At 34.9% G+C, this 9,804-nt stretch overlaps 1 non-coding gene across 1 annotated transcript; it reads right to left on the bottom strand.

Annotated features, from left to right (window-relative positions):
- Positions 1–3,042: 3,042 nt before the first annotated feature.
- LOC118893692 lies at positions 3,043–3,148 on the bottom strand. Its single transcript, XR_005019546.1, has one exon. It is a non-coding gene; the product is annotated as a U6 spliceosomal RNA (small nuclear RNA).
- Positions 3,149–9,804: the final 6,656 nt, after the last annotated feature.

Below are 9,804 nucleotides of genomic sequence, written 5' to 3'. Positions count from 1 at the left end.
GTAAGCAAAACAGATGCATTCTTGCTTTTATGAAGCTCAAATTATAACCAGGGAAGACATACACTAAACAAACATATTATGGACCTATATAAAGATAACTTCCCCTAATGGTAAGTGCTGTGATGAAAATTAAGTATGATGATGTGACAGTGAGTTAGTGATAGTTTGTTGCAGAGGGGATGGCCAAGCAAGACCTCATTGTGGAGATGATATTTGAGCTGTGATCTGAGTGGAAGTGACAGGAAGCGGGGGATAGGGGTGAAAAAAATTATTTGCTAAACCTGCTGTCTGAAACAAAGACTTCTTAGGGGATCATGAGTCTCTTGAATGAAGGAAGTACTTAAGTACCAAGGAGGTACTTAAGTACCTGGGAAGTACTTAAGAATGTGAGGAGGATAATCATGTGAGTTATTGGACAGAGGTTGGTGGGAACAGTCTTGATCAATCAGATAATAATTCCAGTGAATCATGGAGACTGTTCCCTTTTGTTAGTAGCTGCCCATATTGTTTACCTGGGTGGGTACAGTGATGTGAATGCAATGGACAAAGAGAAGAAAGTCTAAAAAAACATCAAGAATTATAATTCAAATTTGTCGAATATTATTGTCTATCTTTATCCTCACAGGTTCCTAAAATGCCAAAGAGAACTTGATTGGGAGTCATAGGCCAGAAAAATCCAGTCTTCCACTGTGGAAAGCTGGGAAAGTGGAGTTATTCTTAGTTGTTTTTTTTTCCCATGTTTATCATCCTTCCCATCCCTTCAAAATATATGTCCTTTTATTATTCCGGTCTGTTTTTATGATTTGCTGGAGCACACTCTGGATGCATTTATGAATGTAACTTTATTAAACACATGCAGGGACTTCCCTGGTGGTGCAGTGGTTAAGAATCCGCCTCTCAATGCAGGGGACATTGGTTTGAGCCCTGGTCCGGGAAGATCCCACATGCTGCAGAGCAAAAGCCCGTGCACCACAACTACTGAGCCTGTGCTCTAGAGCCCGTGAGCCACAACTACTGAGCCTGTGCACCACAACTACTGAAGCCTGCGCGCCTAGAGCCCATGCTCCGCAACAAGAGAAGACACTGCAATGAGAAGCCCCCCCCACCACAACGAAGAGTAGCCCCCTCTCACCACAACTAGAGAAAGCCCGCACACAGCAATGAAGACCCAGCGCAGCCAAAAATAAATAAATAAATTTATTAAAAAAATAAGAAAATAAACACATGTAAATAAATATGAGTAACGGCATTTGTAGTGACTAGAAAGGAGAAACTGAAGAAGATGCTTTTTTTGAAGAGTTTTTGTTTGGCTCCTTGGCAGAAAAGCAATATAAACCTGGACATTCAAGTGCATTTGTATGCCATAATAGTGCGGTGGATGATTGTGTCAGATGAAATATCCACCTGCATACAGAGTACACAGCTACTAGGAAGTATCTATTGTTGATTTCTCATCTAGCATCTGACATAGCCTGTGCGTGAGGTTTTTGACAACTGTCGGAGAGCAAAGGAAATGCTACCTCTAGAAGTGCCTGGGGTGGGAACAGACTGAGCTCTGGCTGCTGAGAAGAGAATCCTCAGAGAGAGAAACACACTGGAGCAACTGACAGTCCTCATAACTGTTCCTGATACGTGTTCCTCACTTTAGGCCTCAGTCTGCCCATCTGTGAAACCCATCTGTGAAACCCATCTGTGAAGTGTGTTTATTGAAAATGCTTGATATATTGATGTGTCAGGAAAAAGAGCTAAAAAAGAAAACATTCAGCAGCTATGTAGTACTTCTAGGGATTTGTAATCAAGCTTATGGTTCTGTGCGAGTTGGATTCTGTTTATAATTTATGTCTTTCATAGTAAAATGCTGTATGTGTGTGTGCATGCACGAGCTTGTGGTTACTTTGGAGAAGAAGAACCAAAGAGGAGGAATACATTATTCCATTATAATACTAAAACATTTCAGGGACATTCATAGTTAATTTACATGCTTTCAAAAGACCATGGTCTTTCTAATAGGAATTTCTGAGATTTGGAGAACATTCTAAATATGTGTTGTCCAATATGGTAGCCACTCGCTATGTGTCACTGTGGAGCACTTGAAATGTAGCTGGTGTGAATGAGGAACTTAATTAATTTAAATTTAAATAGCCACATGTAGTTGGTGGCTACCGCTTTGGACAGAGCAGGTCTAAAGAGATGTGGAAGAAATACTTTTAAAAAAGTCACCGTCTGGTTATGCAGTCTGCCAATTAAATTATTTTATTTTTGGATTCTGATTATTAGTATATTCTCTTGTGTTTAAAATGTGCACCAGTTCCTACTCTCCTGACACCTTCTTCCCCTTCCTGGTCTTACACATATACACACAATTCCCTATTTTACTCTGCTGTTATTGCTAAGCACGAAAATTTTCTTTTATATCCACACTTCCTGAGGCAGTACTGTATGTACATAATTATGCTTCATCAAATTCTTCACCATTTGTTCTCCTTTAAAATTAAGAACTGGATGTTCACTCCTGATTTACGTTCTCAAAGGTAGCTGATGTCTTCCATGGTGGTCACAGCCTTCTCCTTAATGGTCTCATAGTATTTCCACTATTATCAGCCCCTGCCTTAGGACTACTCTTTAGTCTCCTTAGTGCTGCAACATTCTGAGTGTCTCCTTCTTCTCCCGTTAGTCATTTTCTTTTCTTTCCAGTTTCCTTCAATATTATGGATGTTTACTACAACTCAGATTTGCTATTCTAGATTCAGCCAAAAGCTCTGATTTATGTCTTCGGTGAGAAAATCTATCTAATTCTGATCTCTTCAGTGGTCTGTTTTAAAATCTTACACTTTCTCCTTGAAATTTCTTGTTTGATGTGCAAAAATCTAAGTTTAATATTAAAACATAACTCATATTTTTCCTATCAAAATGAATCCCCCGTCCTATGTTGAAAAGGCACCACTCTATTTCTGGTTACCCAGAGTTGAAGGGGTTGGTCATTCTTGACTTTTTATGTATTTTTATGGTCCCTCTCAATTCAGTCAACACATGCTGCTTTTATGAAATATGGAATGCTTCCTGAATTTGCATGTCATCCTTTCTGAGAGACCATGCTAATTTTCTCTGTATTACTCTAATTTGAGTATGTTCTGCTGAAGCCAGCAGAGTTCCTCCTTTCTAGTGGATGTTGGGTTATAACGAGTTTCCTTTTCCACTGTCCATATCCTGGCTTAGGTTTTCCTTGGCTCGTATGTGCATTATTTTCAGCCCCCTAACTGGTGTTATTACCTTCAATCTCAGTTGGGGTTGTACTAACCACTCCAGTTCTATATCTTCTGACTGTTGTGCATGCATCTTGCCCTCCGGGTACATTGGCATGCCCAGTCTCATTGAATCACTCTTGCTTTTCCAACTATGTGCTTTTGCTTAATGCTGTTGGCTCTGCCAAAAATTAAATTGTCTTATTAGTGTATTCAAATCGTATATGCTTAAAACTTTCAAGGTTTATTTATACATTATTCACCAACTGTTTATTGAGTATATGCTGTGTACTGGCATTGAACTAGGCACCTATGTCTTTAGTGCTCAGCTCATAAGAAGACAGAATCTCTGCTTTCACGGAGTTTACATTATAACAGGGAATCTGACAAGTAAATATTCAGTTATGGTACCATGTGATAAACTTCCGTCTCATCATCACATGGAAACCATCCCAAACCACTTTGGCTTCTCTGAACTTACGAAGATTACTCACTGGCCACTTAATTACATTACTTACTTTTATCTGTTCACCTACCGATTTTTCTATTATGTGTTAATTTCATTTCCTCTATTGGATTGCAAACTATTTGAGGGCAGAAGATACTTTGTATACCACTGAATATACCCTATGGCCTCTAGCCCACAATGTTTCATATAAAAAACACAAATACCTGGCAGTTTGTAAGAGGGCTATATTTTACCTTTGGGAATCTTTCCTATGCACTACATAATTATTTCTCAGTCAACATAAAATACAGAAATCTGATAACAGAGAAGGTGAGATTTGTTTATACTCATCCTACATTGAATGATGGATTTAAACATGCAAATTGAATTACTTATGCTATTTAAAGTATATTATGTATTACAAAATATTAAGTGCTTGTATTTCAGAATTCCCTGATACAAAATACTCATAAATCTTAAAATGAAGAACGTCAATTAGAATTGAATTTCCAAACTACTGTGAATTTATGCTAAAAATCAGAAGCCAAGAGTAAAATATTATAGTTGTTAGATTGTAAAATCAGATGTTGATTTTTTAAAAATAAGTCTTTTGTTAATATAGTTGGACTTATGAAGCCCTAATTGGATAAAGCAGATTTTTCTGATAGAGTGATCTTTAAAGGTAAATGTAAATGACCAAAACTTTTCAGTATTGTCATCAATTAAATAATTTATTATTGCATTTTAATCTAATCCTGGCTTATTCCCAGATGTTGATTATATTTCCTGTTAAATTAAATTTTCATAGGAACTTCTTTTTCTTTGCTTTTAGTTTAATTTTTAAAAACCTCTTTATTAAGTTGTAATTGACATAGACTACACATATTTAAAGTGTAAAATTTGAGACATTTGGACATATGTATATACCAGTGAAGCCATCAGCACAATCACGTTAATGAAAATATTCATCACTCTCAAAAGTTTCCTCATTCCCCTTTGTAATTCCTCTGGACTTTTCTCCATCTCCCCTACCAAAGGCACCCATTAATCTGTTTTCTGTCCATGTAGTTTTGCATTTTTAAAGAATTTGATGTAAATGAAATCATACAGAATTTGCTCTTTCCTGTCTGGTTTCTTTTCTCATAGTATAATTGTTTTAAGATTCATCCATGTTATAGTTTAACAGGAATTCACTACTTTGTATTTGCTGAGTAGAAACACAACTGACTTTTGTGTATTGTTTGTGTATCCTACAGCTTTACTGAGTTTGTTTACTAGTTCTATCAGGTTATTTTTGTGTGGAATCTTTAGGATTTTCTTTTCTTTTTTTTTAAAGATTTATTGATTGATTGATTGACTGATTGCTATGTTGGGTCTTCGTTTCTGTGCTAGGGCATTCTCTAGTTGCGGCAAGCGGGAGCCACTCTTCATCGCGGTGCGCGGGCCTCTCACTGTCGCGGCCTCTCTTGTTGCGGAGCACAGGCTCCAGACGTGCAGGCTCAGTAGTTCTGGCTCACGGGCCCAGTTGCTCCGCAGCATGTGGGATCCTCCCAGACCAGGGCTCGAACCCGTGTGCCCTGCATTAGCAGGCAGATTCTCAACCACTGCGCCACCAGGGAAGCCCCAGGGATTTTCTATATATAATATCATGTCCACTGCAAGTAGAGAAAATTTTATTCCTTTCTTTCCGATTTAGTTTCCTTTTTTTTCCTTTTCCTACCTAATTGCTCTGGCTGGGACTTCCAGTGCTATGTTGAATTGTTTAGTGTTTCATGTATACATCCTTTACATCTTTGGTCAGATTTATCCTTAAATATAATATTTCATACTTTTTATGCCATTGTAAATGGTATTTAAAAAAAATTTGAAATTCTGATTATTTGTTGATAGAATAGAGAAATACAATTGGTTTTTATGTACTGATCTTTCATCCTGCACCTTAGTAAACTCATATATTAGTTCTAGTAGCTTTTTGTAGCGTTCATTGGATTTCCTACATAGACAATCATGTTTTGCTGTGAATAAAGATTTTTACATGTTCCTTTCTAATCTTTATGCTTTGCTTTTCCTTCCCTGATTGCACTGCCTAGAACCTCTAGTACAATGTTGAATAGAAATAGTGAGCGTGGACATCCTGTCTTAGTCCTTATCTGAGGAGCACCGTTTGGTTTTTCAACGTTAAGTAACATAGGCTAGATGTAAGTTCCTTGTCAGATACATGATTTTTTCAAATGTTTTCTCCCATTCTGTGGGTTGTCTTCATTCTTTGCATGGTATTATCTGTTGTAAAAATGTTTAAATTTGAGGTAATCCAATTAAATATTTTCCTTTGGTGACTTTCTTTATTATTCTTTTAATTCTATAGTGTCTATAGTAGTGTCTCCCATCATTCATGATACTGTTTTTTCCCCAATACCCAACCTATTATTTATTCCATCATTCCTGATGTTGTTAATTTGTGTCTTCTTTCTTTTTTATATCATCTGCATGATAAAATATTTATCAATATCTTATATCAATACCTTGATAGATGTATTTATCAAGATCTCAAAAAGCCAAGTTTTAATTTTATTGGATTTTAAAAATTGTTTTTGTTTTCTACTTTTTTGGTATCTGCACTAATTTTTATTATTTCCTTTATGATTCTTACTTTGGGTTTTATATGCTTGTCTTTTTCATATGTTTTAAGGTGAAATCTGAGGTCTTTGATTTGAGATATTTCTTCTTTAGTGCTTTAGATTTTCCAGAAGTACTGCTTTAGAGATAGCCTGGAAATTTTTATATGCTGTGTTATTCACTGCAGAATACTTGCAAATTTCAATTTAGATTTGTTCTTTGACTCATGGGATATTTAGAAGTATGTTATTTGGTTTCTGAATATTTGGGGATTTTCTAGATATCTTTCTCTTCTTGATATCTATTAATATCATTATGGTCATGGAACATATTTTGTATGACTTGAATAATTAAAAATTTATAACATTTTATGATGCAGAATGTGGTAAGTCTTTTGTGTGCACTTGAAATTATTTAGCACATCAGGTCTTCCTGATGAATCCATCTCCTTATTTTTTGAAGTAAACTTCTTTATCCTAGGTAGTAGTCTTTGTTCCGGTCTCAGTTTTGTCCAATATTCCAGAGTCACTGCAGCTTTCTTTTTTTTTTTAAATTGTGGTAACATTGGTTTATAACACTATATAAGTTTCATGTGACCACCATTATATTTTGACTTCTGTATATACTACAGTGCGTTCACCACCAAAAGTTTAGTTTTCATTCATCTCTATACAGTTGATCCCCCCTTTACCCATTTCACCTAAACCCCCTTTTGCCTTTGGTAACCACTACTCTGTTGTCTGTATCTATGTGTTTGTTTTTCTTTGGTTTGGTGTGTTCATTTATTTTGTGTTGTTGAATATTCCACTCATGAGTGAAATCATATGGTATTTGTCATTTCTGACTTATTTCACTTAGCGTTATACCATCATGGTCCATCCATGTTGTCACAAATGACAAGATTTCATCTATTTTTATGGCTGAGTAGTATTCCATTGTATGTATATGCCACATCTTCTTTCTCCATTCATCCACTGATGAACACCTAAGTGGTTTCCATGTGTTGGTTACTGTAAATAGTGCTGTGATGAATATAGGGGTGTGGATATCTTTTCACCTTAGTGTTTTCCTATTATTTGAATAGGTAGCCTGAAATGGAATAACTGGATCATATGGTAGCTGTATTCTTAATTTCTTGAGGAATCTCCATACTTTTTTTTTCCATAGTGGCTGCACTAATTTACATTCCCACTAACAATGTAGGAGGGTTCCCTTTCCTCCACACCCTCTCTTAACATGTGTCATTTCTTGCTTTTTTGATAATAGCCATTCTAACAGACATGAGGTGATAGTTCATCGTGGTTGTGATTTGCATTTCCCTAATAATTAGTGATGTCGAATGTCTTTTCATATGCCTGTTGGGCATTTGTATGTCTTCTTTGGATAAATGTCTGTTAAGATTTTCTGCTAATTTTTAATCACGTTATTTTGTTGTTGTTGAGTTGTATGAGTTCTTTATATATTTTGGATTTTAATTCCTTACTGAATATATGATTTGCAAATATAATCTTTTATTTGGTAGGTTGTCTTTTCATTGTGTTGATTGTTTGCTGTGCAGAAGCTTTTTAGTTCAATGTAGTCCTATTTGTTTATTTTTGATTTTGTTTCCCTTGCCTGAGGAGACATATTCAGAAAGACTGCTAAGACCAATGTCAAAGAGCACACTGCCTCTGTTTTCCTCTAGAAGTTATATGGTTTCTGGTCTTACATTCAAGTCTTTAATACATCTTGAGTTGATTTTTGTGTATGGTATAAGGTAGTGGTCTAGTTTTATTCTTTTGCATGAGGCGGTTCAGATTTCCCAGCACCATTTATTGAAGTCTGTCATTTTCCCATTTATATTCTCTGCTCCTTTGCTATAAATTAATTGTTTGTATATGTGTGTATTTATTTCTGGGTTCTCAATTCTGTTCCATTGATCTGTGTCTATTTTTCTGACTATACCATGCCGTTTGATTATTTTGTAGTCTATTTTTTTAGTGTAGTTTTGATAGCTTTGTAGTACAGTTTGAAATCAGGGATTGTGGTAACTCCAGCTTTGTACATTTTTTTCAGGATTGCTTTGGCTACCGGGTCTTTTTTATTTCTATATAAATTTTAGGATTTTTAATTCTATTTCCATGAAAAATGTCATTGGAATTTTGATAGGGATTGAATGTGTAGATTACTTTAGGTAATATGGACATTTTAACAATGTTAATTCTTCCAATCCATGAGCGTGGACTCTCTTACCTTTTCTTTGTGTCTTCTTCAGTTTATTTCAACAATGTCTTATAGTTTTCAGTATATAGTTCTTTCGCCTCCTTGCTTAAATTTATTCCTAGGTATTTTATTCTTTTTGTTGCAATTGTAAATGGGATTGTTTTCTTAATTTCTCTTTCTGCTAGCTCATTGTTAGCATATAAAAATGCAACAGATTTTTGTGTATCAATTTTATACCTTGCAACTATATTGTATTCCTTTATTATTTCTAATAGTATTTTGATAGTGTCTTTACGGTTTTTAATATATATATAAAAAATCATGTCACCTACAAATTTCAATAGTAAAAGTTTTATTTCTTTCTTCCTTCCTTTTGCTCTGACTGGAACTTTCAATACTGTATTGAATAAGAGTGGTGAGAGTGGCATCCTTGTCTTGTTTCTGATCTTTTTAGGGATAGCTTTCAGTTTTTTACTTTTGAGTGTGATGTTAGGTGTGGGTTTGTCATATACAGCCTTTATTATGTTGAGGTATTTTATATGCACTTTATTGAGAGTTTTTATCATAAATTGGTGTTGAATCTTATCAAATGCTTTTTCTGCATCTATTGAGATATTCATATGATTTTTATCCTTTACTTCGTTAATGTGGTATATCATGTTGATTGATTTGTGAATGTTGAACCATCCGTGCATCCCTGTAATAAATCTTACTTGATCATGTATGTTTCTTCTAATGTATTGTTGTATTTGGTTTGTTAGTGTTTTGTTGAGGATTTTTCCATCTACATTATCAGAGATATTGGCCTGTAATTTTCATTTTTTGTGTTGTCTTCGTGTGGTTTTAGTATCAGGGTAATGTTGGCCTTGTAAAATGAGTTAGAAACTTCTTTTCAATTTTTTGGAAACATTTGAAAGTAGGTATTATATCTTCTTTGAATGTTTGGTAGAATTCACCTATGAAGCTGTCTGGTCCTGGACTTATTTTTTTCAGAGGTTTTTGATTACTTTTTCAATCTTCTTATTAGTGATCAGTGTATTCACTTTTTCTCTTTCTTCATTATTCAGTCTTGGAAAGTTGTATGATTCTAAAAATTTATCCATTTCTTCTACATTGTCCAATTTGTTGATGTATAGGTATTCTTAGTATTCTCATATAATCGTTTGTGTTTCTGTGATATCTATTTTAATTTCATCTCTTTCATTTTTGATTTTATTTATCTGAGCTTTCTCTGTATTTTTCTTAGTGAGTCTAGCTAATGGTGTGTCAATTTTATCTTTTCAAAGAACCTGCTCT

This window comes from Balaenoptera musculus, chromosome 3 (assembly GCF_009873245.2).
Source record: "Balaenoptera musculus isolate JJ_BM4_2016_0621 chromosome 3, mBalMus1.pri.v3, whole genome shotgun sequence".
Lineage (NCBI taxonomy): Eukaryota > Metazoa > Chordata > Mammalia > Artiodactyla > Balaenopteridae > Balaenoptera > Balaenoptera musculus.
The sequence above is the reverse complement of the archived record's forward strand: the minus strand, read 5'-3'. Positions and strand labels throughout refer to the sequence as shown.